We start from the raw sequence: 18,509 nt of genomic DNA, 5'->3' as shown, positions 1-18,509 counted from the left end.
TTAGTCCATGTGCTTTGCAAAAGTTGTGAATTTAGTCTTTATAATTTATTTTATCAATTTTAGTCCATGTACTTTTTTGAATTTTTAAATTGTAGTCCTCATCCAAGCAATAGCAGTTGAATTCGTTGGGTTAAACTCAATTACCTACTATGTACTATGCGTATAGTTGTAGATTTAGTCTATATTCTCCAATTGAATCATTCGAAGTCCTTATACTTTTCAAAATTTGAAATTTTATTCTTAACACAAATGGCAGTAATATGTTTGTGGCATTAGATTTTGAAGATAGTAGAACTTAACGAATCTAATTGTTATAATTTGGTGAGGATTGAAATTTTAAAATTTAACAAAGTATAAAAATAAAAAATTACTAAATTAAAGTATAAGGATTAAATCCACAATTTTCATAAAGTGCAGGAACTAATAGAAAAAATTAACCTAAATAAATAGCAGAAAAAGAACGAAATTGACAAGTGACAAAAGAATAAAAAACCAGATTGGTGCAAATTTTATTTGGGTGACAACCATACCTTTGGAGACATCATAACCACAAGATTATCATTCTAATTGTGAACGCAAGAACGATGAGCACTTTGAAACCATCAAAGATGACGACCGGTGAAAGCACTGGTCTCTGATGGTGATCCACGTAAGCATTTGGAAAAATCGAAACCCATAATTAATCCAATAAAACTTTCAACCCAATAAACATTTTGCTCGCCAACAACACTATCCTTACTACCTCCTTTAAACGGTATCGCCAAACAACACTATAACTGTTAGTAAATTGGTGCTAAAAGATGGTGAAAAGAAGAAACAGTCTCATCATCATCACCATCGCTGCATAATAACACAGCTTTAAATCCCAACTCAGTCATAAACATTCTTCAATGTTTGGCTGCTCAAACTATAACTTGATTAACGAGTTGAGATCCCACCTTGAAAATCCGTAAAAGAATAAAAAAGTAGTCAATGATCGGTTCATTTTGTCTTATCCTTAGTTGTATCTCTCTTTAGCTGGAAAGCAAAATTCTTTGCAAAATGCCTTAACTCATGTATTCAGGTTGAAGATCTTCGCCATTGCCTTTTACTTTTCTTCTGAGGCATTTTAAACGGACTCCAACTCTTTCTACGTTTAGAGTTTCGCAGAAGAGGCCAAAGACTAAGACCTGACCATTTGAAATCAGTATTAGGGGTGGGCATTCGATCGAATCGAATAAAAAATTTTCGAGTTAATCGAGTTTCCGAATCTCATTTTATCATCCTAACTTTATTTGAAGTTTTCTCGAATCGAGTCGAGTGAGATAGAATTCGAATCGAATCGAATATATTTGTTCGAGTTAAATTTTAAAAAATAATTTTGTGTCCTTATAACCACTGTCACCCATCGTAATAAAATTTGTCCACTTTAATCCAATTTTTTATTAACTTTCATCACCTCATAATTTATTTATTAATTTTTTATATATTGGTTAGCTTCTTTGCTTGCTTAGTTGTTTCAATTATCTTTAGATTCTTGTCACTATGTATTTTGGAATTAAAAAATATTTTAAATGTAAAAATATGATTTTTTTAATATAAATTATTTTAAAAATAAAATGTGAAATTGATACTAATATAAAATTTTAACACGAATATTTTATGGCATAATTAATAATTCAATTTTAATATAAATATTCAATATGACTAAACAATTCAATAATATAAATAATATAAAATGTGAAATTTAATTTAATAATATAAATAGTAGATATAAATAAAATTATTACTATTTATGTTTAGTGATTTTTTTTTGGGATAATTTTGATTTTTTATTTGAGAGTAAAGGGTGAGAAGTAAAAGTTTAGGGAGAAAATAAAAATTTTTGGGGAATAAAAGTTTAAGGGAAAGTAAATAGGGGGAGTAAAATTTTGGAGGGAAAATATTAAAAAAAATTGGAGGGGGAGGGTTTGGGGTAGATGAGGGGTAGGATGGGAAGGGAATAAAAGTTTTAGGGAAAAAGTGGGAGGGAGTACAAATTTTGGGGAAAAATAAAAGGTTTTGAGGGTTTTTGGAAGTAAAATTTTGAGAAAAAGTAAATGGGAGAGTAAAATTTTGGTGGGAAATGAATTTTGAGTAAATTGGGGGGTTGGGAGTGGAGGGGAGTAAAAGTTTTGGGGGAAAGTGGGAAGGAGTAAAAGTTTTGAGGGAAAAGTAAAAAGGTTTGGGAGTTTGGGGTAAAAATGTAAAATATTATAGTTTGATATTTGAATTATTCGAATTATTCGAATTCGAAAACCCAACTCGATTCGAACTCGAAATTTGAAAAAAAAATTCGAGTTGATTCGAATAACTCGATTAACTCAAATAACTCGATTCGTTTAACTCGAAATTTGAATTTCTTTTCAATTTTTTCGAGTCGAATCGAATTTTTCTCACCCCTAATCAGTATGTCATGACATTTAACATTTGTTTTCGCGATGAGAACAACTTGCCATGCCACAATGTGATGTGCGGTATTGATTGTTGCGGTGAGGCCCACTCAGTAGATTGCATCATGACGAGGAACCCCTTGACGTCGTGACGTCAATCCGATGTTTTAAGATTTTTTAAATTTGGTACTAATTTTACCTTGAGTTAGCTTCAGAGTATTCGTAAGCTCGTTTAAAATGTAGAAACGACTGTATATCTTATTGTATGCATGTATTAGTTGAAATTAGTCATTTAATAGTATAAATGAAATGTAGTTGATTGTAGTTTCTCTGGCAACAAATGTGACACCTAGTAACTCAGACTCGGCGATTGGGTCGTTAACAGGGTGTTACGCAATCAGAAAGAGGATCCAAAAAAAGCATTAATTCAAGTGAGGAAATTCAAGCCAAGCACGAATTCATAATCATCTAAATGAATTATCAAAGTCTTAATTGCCTTTCCACTCGCCGATTTGTAGCTCAACCCATTATGTTACTCCCATGATTGGAACCTTTTTGGAATTAACTATTTTGATCTTCTTGATCGATTTGCTAACTGTGAGACTAAGTTTACCCACGGCTTTCTCCGGTATAAACAAGTTAAATGCCTCATTATCAACAAGAGCACTCATTCTTCGGCTTACGATGTTGATGTCTACAAACATCAACCCTTTTTGTTTGTGATCTCTCTTCGCTTTACCAGAATTGAGTATCATTGACCCAAGCTTTAAAGCCTCATTCTCTAGCTCCATTTCATCTTTTTTAGTGATTGCAAACAAATTGGATCGCTCTAGATAGTCTTGTATCCTATACGTATCACAACATAAGAACCACTTCATTGGCTTCTTCTTATTCTCTTTTCCCCGCTTGGCATCGACAGGACTCAAAATTGAACCAAACTTCATCGATGCTTTGTTTGACTAATCGTCCCCTTTGATAGAAAAAAGCACGGATCGTTTCGGACAGTTCTTTACCATATGTGGATCGTCATAAATGAAGCATTTCATTGGCCTCTTTGGTTTGTTGTTAGGCTTCCACTTCCCGTTATCTGGTTTCCCATTACCACTATTATCGTTACTGTTCCCAACTTATCCTTCATCTCCCCTACCATTTCCCTTCTCTTTAGCCTTGGAAGACTCAAATTTGTCTTTCTTCGGAACAAGCTTGATTAAGGACTCTGCTATGGTCATAGCTTTGGGAAGTTTTGTAACCCCTTAGCATTGAAAATTTTGCTTTTCCCACGGTTTTAGCCTATCCATAAAGGAGAAAAATACCTTCTTCTCACCCAAATCAAAAATTTGGAGCATCAGCTCACTGAACTTCTTTACATATGTCCTATTGTATGTTGTTGCATAAGCCGGCGGAACTTAGCCCGAGCCTCATCCTCGACATACTCTAGGTAAAATTGCCCATTGAAATTACTCTGGAATTCCTTTCAAGTCCCAGTGGTAGCTCCACCTCATTTCTCATTTCTAGACCTACGACGCCACTATAACAAAGCGACATCATCCATGGTGCCTTTGGTACGGAAGTATTTGTAACACCCCTCACCTGACCTAATCGTCAAATCTGAGTTACGAGATGTCAAATCCGTTACCAGAGCAACTTCTGATAGAATACAGTAAATATAACAACCAAACAAATATTTATGACTTAAAACACATTCATAATATGATTCTCAACTAAATCTGAGCCTTAATGGAGCTCACAAAAGCTCTTTTGTTGACTCGAGCAAGATTTAGGACCAAATTGTAAAATTTTAAAAACGATGTCGGCCTCCTCCATGTTGTGATGTTGCCAAATAGTTTGCCACATTGCGATGTTTGACCACTCGATGTCGGGAAGTCACAAACTGCCAGCCAGCGTTGTGACAAGGCAAGTTTATTGTCTCGATGTGGACTCTATTTTTTTATACATTTTAAACCATTTGATACATATTTCATGCCAAACCAAACCATTAACACAATTAATGCATAATACACACTTATATCCTGCATAAACTATTTCAAAACATACCTAAACATTTCATTTTAACTAATTTACATCTTTCAAATCAATTAGCCATAAATTTACACTAAGGCAAATCAAATTCACTTATACAAACTCAAATTATGCTAACATTCCTTTAAGCCAATTAAAATATAATATATACGTATTTTATTAAACTTTAAAGCTATAAAATAAATATTTTAAATTTTTTTAAAGCTGATCAATTATCTTATTTAAATATATAATTTTATTAATTAAATTAAATTTAATAAATTACATATATAAAAAATATTCATTATTTTCAATTAAAACATAACAGGTTAACTAACAATTAGTCACTACCATAGAAAAAAAAGCAAGTCACTAAATTTTCAGTTTTAGATTGATTTTTTAAATAAAAATTATTAAAAAATTTATGGATCTTCAATAATTTGAATAAATGATAGTAACTAAATACATGATAAAAATAATTATATATAACAATCCTTAAATTTTGTATAAAATTACGTTTCAATCATTCAACTATCAAATTTTACATAATTTATGCTAAAAAAATTTCATTTGAAAATGAATTGATTTTAGAAGAAAAAGTAATTTTCCGATATAAAATTTAAATACACTAATTCAAAATGAAAGACAAGACATAATTAAATAATCCTGTTTTCACTTCATAGATAAAAAATTGTTTTCTTATAAAATTAAAATTTTATTAAAGAAATACAGTTTTAAGTAACTATGATACTTGAATAAAATGAGTGTTTCTCCTCCCACAACTTTGATTTATTTACAACATTATTTTATTACAAAATTAAAAAAAAGTAATAATGTCAAATCAAATGTAACGACTTTTGAATAAAAATACAATTAAGCACGTTTAAATTGGAGCAAAAATAAATAAATCATATATTTTAGGTTTATGTTGCTTTATGATTATCATCAATCCAACTGCATATGGCTACCAATTTTCTTGGCATAATAAACAATAATTAATCATGTAGTCACATCATTACAACTCAATTTTTTCTATTAATAGATTTAGTTGAGAATTAATTAGATTAGTATTGTAACTTTCTCAATTCGGTTTAAATATTAGACCTAAATTCGGCGGATTACATCAGCCACTGAAATGGTCCGACAAAATTATCAAAGAAACGTTTGTTTATTTTAGAAGTTTTGGTCTCTTTTCAGAAAAACTCAGAGTTTCAAAAAAATGATTAAGTTTAATATCTTCATTATAACGGTGTTAATGTTGAGTTGAAAATCCGAGTTACTTTCTTAACATAACACATTTGCAATTTAGCAGGGGAAAAGAGATATTAACGTAATTTTAATAAAAATCATGTTTCATGTATAATTAGATAAAATTCATATTCTAAAAACTTGAATGATTTAAATGTCATGCATGCATTAAGTAAAAATTGTAAACTAAGTCTCATGCCACAATAATGTTAATATAGTTTCAAACAACCAGAATTATAAAATAATCAGTCTAAAATACTTTTATATAGAAATCAATATTCCGAGTCGAGCCCTCCGAATGCCGAGTCCGTATCCTGACCTTATGGGTTATCTGAAAAGTAAGAAAATAAAGGGGTGAGCTATGAAAGCTCTGTGTGAGTTCCATCACAAGACAACCAAAGTAATCGATAAACATATTTATTCAAATTACATAGCTTAAATCACATTTAGCAAATTCAATATATTAGAATACTATAAGAGTTTTCACAATGTATAAGCAAAACCTCTTACTAAGTTATTTTTGGCTAATGTATGCAATATGCTCATGCTAGCATGTCCTAATTTCTTATGCTACAAAAAAGAATTATTTTCATTTTTAGCATTAAGGAATATGTTTAATTCATGCATTTCATCTAAATGCACCATGTATATATTTCCTATTTTATGTCCTACAAGCACAATCTTATTAGATACAATGTCAATTACTTTACAACCATTAGATTCAAAGATGACATTGAGACCTTTATCACACAATTGACTAATACTTAAGAGATTATGCTTAAGACCGTTAACATATAAGATATTTTCAATAAATATTGAAGAGTTTTTACCAATAGAGTCAATTCTTTCAATAATTCCTTTGGAGTTGTCACCAAACGTAACTTCTCCTCCACTTTTTGGCTTCAATTTGATAAAATGACTCATGCCACAGGTTGTGTCCTGAGCATCCACTATCAAGGTACCACGAGTTTATCTTGAATTTTCCACTTTGAAGCAATGCTCATTTTCTTACAAACATAAAATTAAACTTTGATTTTTGGTACCCAAATTCTTTTGGGTCTATAAGCATTAGTTCCTAAAATCTTACTCCCTTTAGGTATCCATTTTGAAAGAGCTTCCTTGTCTTGAGTAGCACTAACTTTAGGGACCCATACACTTTTAACAAGTTTTGTTTTGTATAATCTTAAGGGAACTCTATGTTTATAGAAATTAAAACTAGTTTAACAAAGTTTTGTTTTAAACTTTCTCCTTTCTCAAATCTTTTTGGTAAATCTTTGTTAGAGTGAGTTTTTTCAATCTTTAGCAACTCAAGTTGCTTTTCATGATCATCACGAACTTTAGAAAACAAATTATACAAGTCAATTCTTTTTCACAAAATCATTTATAATAGCTTGCATGTCATTTATTTTATTTTCAAGTTCATGATTAGTCTTGGAGAATCTTGGAGAGTGAACTCTTTTCATCTTTTAATTTTGAAATGTTTTCCTTATATTTTGAAATCATAATTTTAAACTTTAATCCTAGTTCATCATAGGCATCTTGTAACTCATCAAATGAATAAAAAATTGAAATAGATGAGTTAGAAGTTACCTTTGGTCCATTTATGGCCATAAGGCAAAGATTGGCTACTTCATGCTCATCTTCATTGGAAGAATCTTCGTCACTCCAAGTAGCAATGTTAACCTTGAGCTTTTGTTTGCTTGATCCCTTCTTATTCCATTGTGGACAATCGAATTTGACGTGTCCCGACTTTTTGCACTCATAGCAAATGATAGGATCTTTGTCTTTAGTGGACTCAAGTTTCAATCCCTCCTTCTTTTGGAATCTTGTTCTTTTATTAGACTTCATGAACCTCTTGAATCTCCTAGCAAACATGACTATCTCTTTATCCTTATCCACGTCGTCACTTGAATCACTCTCTTCAATTGTTGTGGATTTGAGGGATAAATCGACCTTCTTATTTTCAACATTTTCTTTGACCCCTTCTTTGAGCCCCATCTCATATGTAAGAAAATAACTGATAAGCTCATTTAGAGTAAGTGTTTCTAAATTCTTTTCCTCTTCAATAGCAGTTACTTTAGTTTCTTATGATTTAGGAAAGCTTCAAAGTATTTTTCTCACTACCTCTTCATTGAGATAAGTCTTCCTATATGACTTTAATCCATTGATGATTATAGTAAATTGATTGGACATTACCTTGATGTCCTCCTCGGGCTTTATTTTGAAGGTTTCGTAGTTGGGAGTAAAAATTCCAACTTTGGACTTCTTCACTTGATTTGTACCTTCATAAGTGACTTCAAGATTGTTTCATATCTCCTTGAGATTGGCACATGATGACACCCTACTATACTCTTCGGGACCAAATATACAAAATAGAGTGTGCATAACCTTGGCATTAAGTTGAATGCTCCTGCTATCTTTCTCATTTCATTCTTTCTTACTCTTTGGAACTAGAAGCTCTCCTTCTTGTTTGAGTGGAATAGGGGGACCATCTATGATGATATCTCATGCCAAAAGGTATTGGCTTGAATGAATAACATCATCCTCGTCTTCAAATAAGAATAATTTGCACCATTGAAATAATGAGGCTTGGAGATAGATTGAGATTCTCCATAGAAAACTGGACTAGAAGTAAACGTCATTCTTTGTGAATTGAGTTAACGATTGGAAGAATTTTCCTGAAGATCTTCTTTTAGTTTCCAATCTATCTTTTAGAGACTAGCTTTAATATCAATTGTTAGATCAATAAATCAATCTGAAAATACTAAAAGGAGGTGAATTGGATTTTAAAAATTTTGTGGAATCTTGAGAGAAAGGATGGAAAAATTGAACACAATGATTTAGAGTTGTTCGGCCCCAAACTCCTACTCCGTTACCTTAGCTTTTCACAACTAAGGATTTTCTCAAATTCATTAATATGATCAACTTTTGAGGATAAGTTTTAACCTTACAACTCTCTTAAGATTTCTACACAAATCTTAAGACTCAAACCTTCTCAAAGAGAAACAAACAAGCAAACTAATAAATAACTCTGATAAGATCAAAGTGTTTGTCAATTAAGCACAATTACAAAGAAAAAACTTGAGCTAATAGATAAACAATGAAACTCACAAGTGTATGTAAGAAAAGTATGAAAATATTAAGCACAAAGGTTGTTTGATTGATTTTTATGCTTCAATAATCTCTCTTGTTGTTGTAAGACATTTAAAAGCTGATAGTTATACCCTTCAATTGATTTCCAACCGTTGTGGTTGTTGGGATATTGAATAGAGTTGTTGGGGATGAAAATACCAGTGCATAAATGTCACCTACAACAACAGGTATCGATGTTTTTTCTACAAGTATCGATACCAATAGCATTTAATGCCTAATTTAGTAACAGTTGGAACCAATACTATCGATACCTAGGAAATTCTATCGATACCAAATATGAGGTATTGATACCGTATTGATACTTGATAAAAGATTTAGAAGTCAGAATGTCAATTTCGTATCGATATCGATAAATGTACCGATAAAAGTATATCATTATCAATACTTGAAGAAATTTATCGATACCCAACAAAAGGTATTGATACCAGACCGATACTTGGTAAACATTTTTAAAAACAAAATGTCATTTTTGTATCGGTACTGAAAAATGTATCGATAAATTTGTGAATCTATTGATACTCATTTAAATTTATCGATACTTGTCGATACTTTTTGGCCATGAGCAATTTTAATATGTTTGAAGAATGTTAAAGTTTGTTTGACTAATTTGGCTTCAAAAATATTTTTAAAGTATGAGTTCAACCATTTTTCTTTTAGATATCATTTAAAATGAAATTCTTGTTAAGTTATGTTTAAAATGAATTTTATTCAAAATATAATATTTGTTATATCAAAATTAATAAGTAAAACTTTACAAATGAACTAAAAAATTTGTGAGGAGGATTTCTAATTTTATCCATGCAAAACTTATACCTTGTTGAGTCACAATATTTGTGAGAAAGCCTTGTAATTTTATCCGGACAAAAATTATAACTTGTAATGTAAAATTGATCTTTATCTCTTTTAGATCATGAATGTAAGTTAGTGCGTTAAATATTTCTCTTTTCAGTACGGCTAATATTACATTGATCTCGTTTTGATTATATGTCCACCCACAAATTTTACTCATAAATTAGGCTATTTTTCTCATCTAACCCAAAAAATTTAATATTTACAAAAATAACCCTGGTTCAAAAACATTCACCAAAATGACCTGAAATGAACAGTAAATTTGGGTTTTGGGAACCCAATGGTCGGCATCACCTTGTATGTTGGCCTCATCATTACCTGATGATTGTGTCAAGCTTTAAAAAATGAATTTTTTGAGTTTAGGACATGAATGGTCGACACCAGGGTTTTTTTTTAAAAAAATCGTATCATACTAGTATACAAAAATACCAGTATTTGAAAAAAAAATTGGTTTTGGCCATGTAATGGTCGGCACCATGGGCATTTAAAAAAAATAATTTTGGGTGCTGGTCAATAGATGGCCAGCACCAAGTACATTTTTCGGCTCCCAATGAACTTTTATTTTACTTTGGGACACTGATGGCCGGCACCAGTGTCATTTAAAAAAAATTTGGGTGCTGGCCAGTAGATGGTCAGCACCAAGTACATGTTTCGGCTCCCAAGGCACTTTTTTTTACTTTGGTACACTGATGGCCGACACCAGTGTCATTTAAAGAAATATTTTGGGTGTCGGCCAGCAGATGGCCGGCACCAAGTACATTTTTCGGCTCCTAAGGACTTTTTTTTTACTTTGGGACACTGATGTCCGGCACTACCTTTTTTGGGTCCCGAAAATTTTTTTTGTTTTGGGATACCGATGGTCGGCACCAACTTTATCAGATTATAAAAATTATTTTTTCTTATTTTGGAACACTGATGGCCGGTACCAAGTATTAAAATATTAATTTTATTAATTTTGGGAATCAAATGGCCGAAACCTCCCCTCACTCTATATATAGGGGGTGGTTTGGGTTCTGATAGTGTAAATGGATGAGAAATTTTTTTTTGAGAGAGCCATCAAAATGATAATGTTTTATAGTGTATCATCAAATGAGTTTTTTGTAATGGATTGTAGATGGAAGTTTTTTGTAGTGTACAACCGAATTTCGGGGTTTAATTATATACTATCATGTTTTAACAGAGTTGAATTATATATTGTCATGTCAACCTTAAAGGTTATGCCATTAAGGGTAGGATGACTTATTGCGTCATAAATGGCTAACCGAAATGTCCAATGCAGATGGACATTATCTATGGTGCAAGAGCGTTTATTCCGCAACTTATAAGTGGGGTACTGATGCAACGTAAACCCGATTCAAGTATAAGACGACTAATTGTGAAGAAACTACTATTCAAAATAATTATATTGTTTCTTTAGAATATTTATATTTTTTATATCTATAAATTCAATGTAGTTGTTTAGGATTTAATGTTTCATTTTTATATTTTTGTGTATTAATTTCTTAGAATGTTTGTATTTTTTTGTATCTGTAAATTTAATTTAGCCCGTATTATATGTAGTTTGAATTTAAAATTTTCGTGTATTAATTTTACCTATCTGTTTTTAGTTTGTTGGGTGTTTAAATTTAATTTAGTTTGTGTTATATGTAGTTTGAATTTAAAATTTTTGTGTATTAAATTTACCCATCTGTTTATAGTTTTTTGGGTGTTTAAATTTAATTTAATGCGTATTATTTTTGTTTAAATTTTATATTTTTGTATATTAATATTCAAGAATATTTGTATTTTATTGTATTTGTAAATTTAATTTGTTGTGTACTATTACTTATTCAAATTATATTTTTTATTAAATATTTTGAAGTCATTTATTCAAACAAATACTTATTTTAGAGAAATTAAATTAATATTAAAAATAGAATAATTACAAAATAAAGTAAATATTTACAGATAAAAATCAAATTGTCGTGATCTCGACGACGTCCCCAGCGTTGGTGTGTAACGGTTCGGCTGCCTTCATTGGAGATGTCGTGCACCTTGCTGAGGCATTTGATAGTTGCTCGGTCTAACCTCCGGTATCCCATCCGGTGTACTTAGAAAAGTAGTATAACCATATATACCATAATCGAGAGTTAAGAGGTATTGCGTGACTTAAGGTGCCGATGGAAGAATATCCTTAGTAATAGGTGTATGTGCTTCTCGATTGAGCTCCGGGTGGTATGAAGACAATTCGGACCGTGTCGAATGTTAAGGCTCGGGGTCATCACCAAAAATATCCTCGAACGATAGAGGAAATTGGGGCTCGGGCTCCAGCTCCAAGTGGTATGATGACGAGCCGGATGCTTTATATTGAGGCTCGGGATCGGGGTTCTAGGTAGAATCAGTTTCGATGCTCCTGAATGGCGAAACTCGATTACGGCACAATCGTGCGTTCCTCTGTTGCCATCGAGAAGATTTTGGTCTCGCGTCTTTCGGGATCAACATATAATGACCTTGGAATATAAAAGGCTTTCCGTATGCCATATATCATTCTGCATACTCGCGCGTAGGAGAGAACCCTCCCTCTAAGACATACAAGTGAGGGTGCCTTGAATGTCGATCATGCCACAGAAAGATATATGTTTCATCTTTTTCTGCCCAATTTAAAATGTCCCGACCCGAACCCTTTTTGTCCATTCCGATGACTTCTTTGATGTCGACGGAAGGGTTCGGGATAGGTTGTGCGCAACCGAACTACCTCAATACCCGACCTCTATCGTGCCACTCTACCATATGGAAATGAATCAATGGAACATTTGACACAAATAGTTGTTGCTACTCGGTAACCCATGATGGTATGAGCGCCGCGATCCGTTCCTCAACATATAGCATCCATAAAAACTGCATAATATAGACAACATGTTATTAGTTAATTTTTTTGTACAATTATTGTATTTAAAAAAGAAAGATTCAGAAGCGTATTTCACGCCATCCCCGAAATGAGTCTCGATCATCATACGGTACGCAGGTATGGTGAACGATCGTCTGATTCTCGGTACAGTTGCCCATCTAAAAAAAAGAATAAATTATTAGATATTTTTTCCTTGCAAAAATGAGTATACTATACTATACAATTAAAAAATAGATGTCAAAATTGAACTATATATTTACCAGTTCACGAGTGGCCACACATACGATTGGTGGCTCACTGATGCTAGAAATGGCATTTGGTATAACGCCCAAAACTGTAGTGGAACGCAGCAACCGCCCATTGTTTTTGTAGACGACTTTGTCGCTCGACAAAGCTCACGGTATAAGCATGCCAATACTGTAGAGCCCCAACTAAATCTTCTGGCAAGCTTGAGATCCTCTAATAAAGGGAGATACATGATGTTGACTTTATTTTGATGGACGTCCGACAAAAGCATCTCACTTATAAGTTGCAGAATGAACGCTCTTGCAACGTAGATAATGCCCATCTGCATTGGACTACTCGAAAGATGTTGGAAGTTTTCTCTCAACCAAGTAAATTTAATATTGGTTAATCGTTCTTCCACATCGTTGGGGGCACTCTTCCAAGTAACTGCTAGCAAGTACCCCACGGATTGAGCACTTTTCCAAACTTAGTCACTGCTTCGTCGTTTATAGACAGCCCTAATTGGACTGCTACATCTTGCAGTGTAATAGTTACCCCCACACAGGAGGTGGAACGTATGTGTCTCTGGGCACCATCTTTATACTAAGGTCGATATTAAATTGGCCCGCAGCTCAGATATCTTAATGTACACGGCTACCTCAAAACCTGCAACGTTCAAATACGGTAAAACTCTTTTATTGGAAAAATAACCAGGATTATGCAACCAGGGCCTCACAATTCGATACTGACCCTACGTTTATAGTAAATATAAAATGTTATATTTCTCATTTAAAAAAGAATTTAAATGAATATTTAAAATTAAACGGGACATTTTTCTTCTCGTTTACCTTATTCACATTTTTAGCAACGTGGTTGTTGTCATTTAAAAAAATATTAGGATTAGGATTAGGATCCATCGAGTGATTGACGGTGGTCGACGGTGAACGAAGGTTGTCAAAGGTGTTTGGAGGTAATCGACAGTTGTCAGTAGGCAGAGGACGGCGACGGTCAGCAGTTAACAGTGGCGGTCAACGGTGAACGGCAGGTATCAACGGTGGTGATCTGGTTTTAGGTTGAAGTACCTCATTTATAGTGGGGGACCATAGTGGCTGAGCAGAGGTAAAATTGGAAAAAAAAACCAAAAAAACTTGTTTCACTTTCTGACCCGTTGGGTCACGTCACACCAAGCTTGCTAGTGTCAGCCAATGGAAGGCCGAATGGGCTTGGTGCCGGCCAATTCCTGGCCATTGTTGACTGGCCTGAAGTTGGCGCAGACCTGACACAGGCCTTGACACGTCCTTTCAACTTTTTTTTTTCATTTCATTTCCATTTCCATTTCATTTAAATTATCTTTTTTTTCTATTTAAATTTAATTTTTTCTCATTTCAATTTTTTTCATATTAATAACAAGTAGCTCAGATATTAATTTTTTTTTCATTTCAGTTTTTGTTTTCATTTCAATTTATAATTTATTTTCTTTTAAACTTTCATTCCATTTCATAATCATTACAAATTCATTTCATTTCATTTCATATTCATTACAAATTACATTTCATTTCATATTCATTTAATATTTCATTTCATTAATTTTTTTTCCATTTAAATTTATTTTTTCTAATATACAATTTTTTTTCATATGAATCACAAGTAGTCTAATTTCAATTTATCTTTTTTCAATTCAAATTATTTTTTCAATTCATTTCATATTTTTTCATATTAATTAGAAGTAATCTCAATTACATATTATTTAAATTTTTTCATATTTTAGTTAAGTTTTTTCTCAATTTAAATATCATTTCATTTCAAAATTTTAAATTTAAATAAAATTTTCTCTTCTTCCTTTTTTTGGTTTTTTTTAAGCCTGACCTATTGGGTCACATCGTAGCAGGCCTAGTGCCTGCAGGCCGTTTGCTGGTGCCGGCCACTAAAAGCCCACTTGTCAGGCCTGCCGCAAGCCTGACACTGGCCTGACCTGTCCTTTCAACTTTTTTTTTCATTTTATTTCCATTTCATCTAAATTATCTTTTTTTCTATTTAAATTTAATTTTTTTTCTCATTTAATTTTTTTCTCATTTCATTTAAGTTGTCTTTTTTTCCATTTTAATTTATGTTTTTCCATATTAATTTATATATTTCATCTTTTTAGCAGTTCACCTCAAATCAATCTCTTTTTTTTCTTTAATTTCTATTAAATTTGAATTTCATTTCATTTCATTCCCTTATTTTAATTTCATTTTCATTTCACTTTTTACTTTATTTGATTTTCAGTTCAATTAATATAATTTAATGTGTTTTAAAATAAATATGTATGTATATTGTATTATAATTTAATGTGTTTTAAATTAGGAATAAGAAAAAATATGTATTATTAATTATAATTAATCAATTGTATAATTTGAATAAAGTATATCATTTGTATAATTTTTCATATTTTTACAATGTTTTTACAAGAACATGCGTTCAATAATATATCATTCGTCATCTTCGAGTCCGGCATTACGAGACGATTAACTGAAAACATAAACACAATGTGGACAAGTTGATCGGTTGTGTCCAGATGTTCAACACACAGTGCACAGTTTGGGTCCGCCCGTCTCCCTGACGTCCATGTCATTTCGAATTATCGTCGATTGTGGTCGACCTTTAGGATGTCTACGAAAACTACGGTCAGGCAACATCTCGAAAGCAGGTGGTGGAACTTCCCAGTTTGAGACATCGGGGATTACAGGAAATTTGTTCCCCCATATACGCAATGTGCATTGCAATGTGTAGATCTCGTCTATGAATTGTTCAACATTTAAGTTTGCTCTCGAACACGCTGCATGAACATGCGCACATGGATATCGAAGAGTCTGAAATATCTCGCACTCGCAACGCCTGTTTCACAAATCAACTGCGTACGATCTAGGTGAAAGACCCGAGTCACGCGAATACAATTTTGCGTTCATTGTTTGTGCCTTTTGACTATTTACCGCCATAGCCTTTCAGACGGCCTCAACGTACGCGTGCCCGGTCTCGATCTGCTTAGCTTGTCTCAACCCCATCCTAGGCATTAATGTGTCCAACCTATATAATGTTACCGAGAAAACAGTAAAAATCGGCAAATGACGTGTGCGCCTTAATATAGAGTTAACTGCCTCTACCAGGTTGGTCGTTATCTGCCCATACCGAAACCCTTTATCGTAATTTTAAGTCCATTGCTAGTTTTCCATGCTACCCAACCATGTCCCAGGATCTATTAGTAAAGATGACATCTGAGATTCAAGCCTCATGAACCTCTGGTTGAATCTTTGCAGCTCTAACTCATAAGCGGCATATGCAATTTGGAATTAGTATTTTAAAAACTTACAGGCTGAAAAAATTTGAAAAGGAATTTTTGAAATAAATACAAACAATATTTTTTACCCATATTCAAGAATTATTTTTTCCAATCTTTATTCTTATAATCTCTGTGAAAGTTTACCGTAATGTGCCGGATGCAATAAACAGACCTCCACAGAACCCCCGATTGCCTTAGCACAGCAAGTAATCCTTTCGATCTATCTGATATAAGGCAAATATTGTCTTCTCTAACAACGTGCCTCCGTAGATTTCTGAGGAAAAATTCCCAAGACTTGAAGCACTCACGCTCCACGATGGCCAAAGCAATCAGAAATACCGTTGACGTCTTGTGCAACAACAATCAGGAGCATTTGCGTGTATTTATCGTAGAACCAAACCTCGTCCACCTGCACCATCGGCTTGTAGTGAGGGAAGGCCCTAACACACGCACGTCTAAAATAATCAGTGAAAAACTCGTTTCCCCAATTGTATCTATCTGTTTGAGCCTTTATACGACAGTGTTTGCAAATCAATCACTATCCCGGGCACATACTCTCGCATCCCGATTATCCATCCTTGAAGCTCGTTGTATGACGCATCCCAGTCACCATACAACTCTCGCATCGCTATTTACTTTGCCCACAATGCCTTTCGATACGACACTTTATACTTGAATCAAGCTTGCATGTCAGCAATAAGGACCGACACCTGAATGGTGGGTGACTCTTTCACCAAATAGATTATGTAGTTGCATATAGTTTTTGCATCTAACTTTCAATGGTCTTATGACATACGAGCAGACGTGTATGTGTGTGGACCTTCTAGTTTCCTTATCATCCACATTTGTGTCCGTTGCATTAGCGCGGCTCGAACATGCCAATTACACCCATTTGAGGCTTTCCAACATTCTCCTACGTACAAAGACTGCGTCGACTTCGTTACTTTATAATCCACACCTAACTTCAAGCTAAGTTGTTTTATAGCATGTAAACAGTCTTTCTTGTTATTGAATTGTTGTCCTACGAACAACTCTTCATCGTTGAATTCATCATCAAGTAGGTGAGCCAGCCAATTTTTGTATATTCCGAGAACTCGCGTGCAGAAGCCACATCAGAATCTACGTCGGTTATGAAGGACCCTAGATTATTTCTTATAACTATATCAGGTTCCGTGTTCCCGACCGAATGGGGGTTATCACCCTCCACCTGGCTTTCCTCGTCTATGTGTTCAGGGATGTCATCCAAACTTGGGTCACTGAAATCATCGTTGGGATCACAGTGGGACTGGTCATCATTATCAGACCCTTCGTCACCATCTTCTGTGGTGGCCAACACCTCTGGATGGATCTCTAGACAAGTACATGAGTTTGGGATGCTATATGAACATCCACCGGTTTTTGGATTTTCGAGAGTTGACATTGACCGTCCACAACCCGACTAATCTTTCTAGGAGATGTTAAGATCAAAATCAATTCCAAAACATTGGCTTGCTAAAATTACAACTTAAATGGGATCCAGTTTAGCTATCTTCGCGAACAACTCAACCGGGCTGGGATTTTCCATTTCAGGAGGGGCAATAAATTGCTATCATTGTCCCTAGATCATCATCATCTTCAAGCTCCATTTCTGATAACTTAGGCGGATCTGTTGCAACCGAAAATTTCGTAAAACAGTCTCAACGTTTGCTTTCTGCAACGGGTAGCTATCTTTGTACTGATTTTTTGTTTTAAATCCGCCAACGAAACACGCTTGTTAAATCTTATTCATTTTTTTCCGACTTTGAAATACACAACCTTCTTTAGTTGTATTTATCATTTCTCCATCGAAATGAACATAAACAAACAAAATTTGGGAACTCATCTTAAAAAATTTTTGCTTCCTTCTCAACAGAAAAAACTGATGTTTTTAATCTCAATTTTCAACTAATAAAGTAAACAAAAACTCAAATGGAAGACAAAACACCTATATATATCTGATAAATTTGGTGTCGGCCATCTGATTCTCAAAATTAAGAAAACTAATTTTCTAATACTTGGTGTCGCCTATCAGTGTTCCAAAATAAGAAAAAATATTTTTTAATCTGATAAAGTTGGTGCCGGCCATCGATGTCCCAAAACCAAAAAAAATATTTTTGGGACCCGAAAAAGGTGGTGCGGGCCATCAATGTCCCAAAGTAAAAAAAATGCCTTAAGAGCTGAAAGATGGACTTGGTGTCGACCATTTACTGGCCAGCACCAAGAAAAAAAAATTTAAAATGACACTAGTGCTGGCCATCAGTGTCCCAAAGTAAAAAAAATGCATTGGGAACCGAAAAATGTACTTGGTGCCGACCATCTACTCGCTAGCACCCAAAAAACTTTTTAAATGACACTAGTGCAGGCCGTCAGTGTCCCAAAG

Source organism: Gossypium hirsutum, chromosome D13 (genome assembly GCF_007990345.1).
Source record: "Gossypium hirsutum isolate 1008001.06 chromosome D13, Gossypium_hirsutum_v2.1, whole genome shotgun sequence".
Classification (NCBI taxonomy): domain Eukaryota; kingdom Viridiplantae; phylum Streptophyta; class Magnoliopsida; order Malvales; family Malvaceae; genus Gossypium; species Gossypium hirsutum.
Note: the sequence above shows the minus strand (reverse complement) of the source record.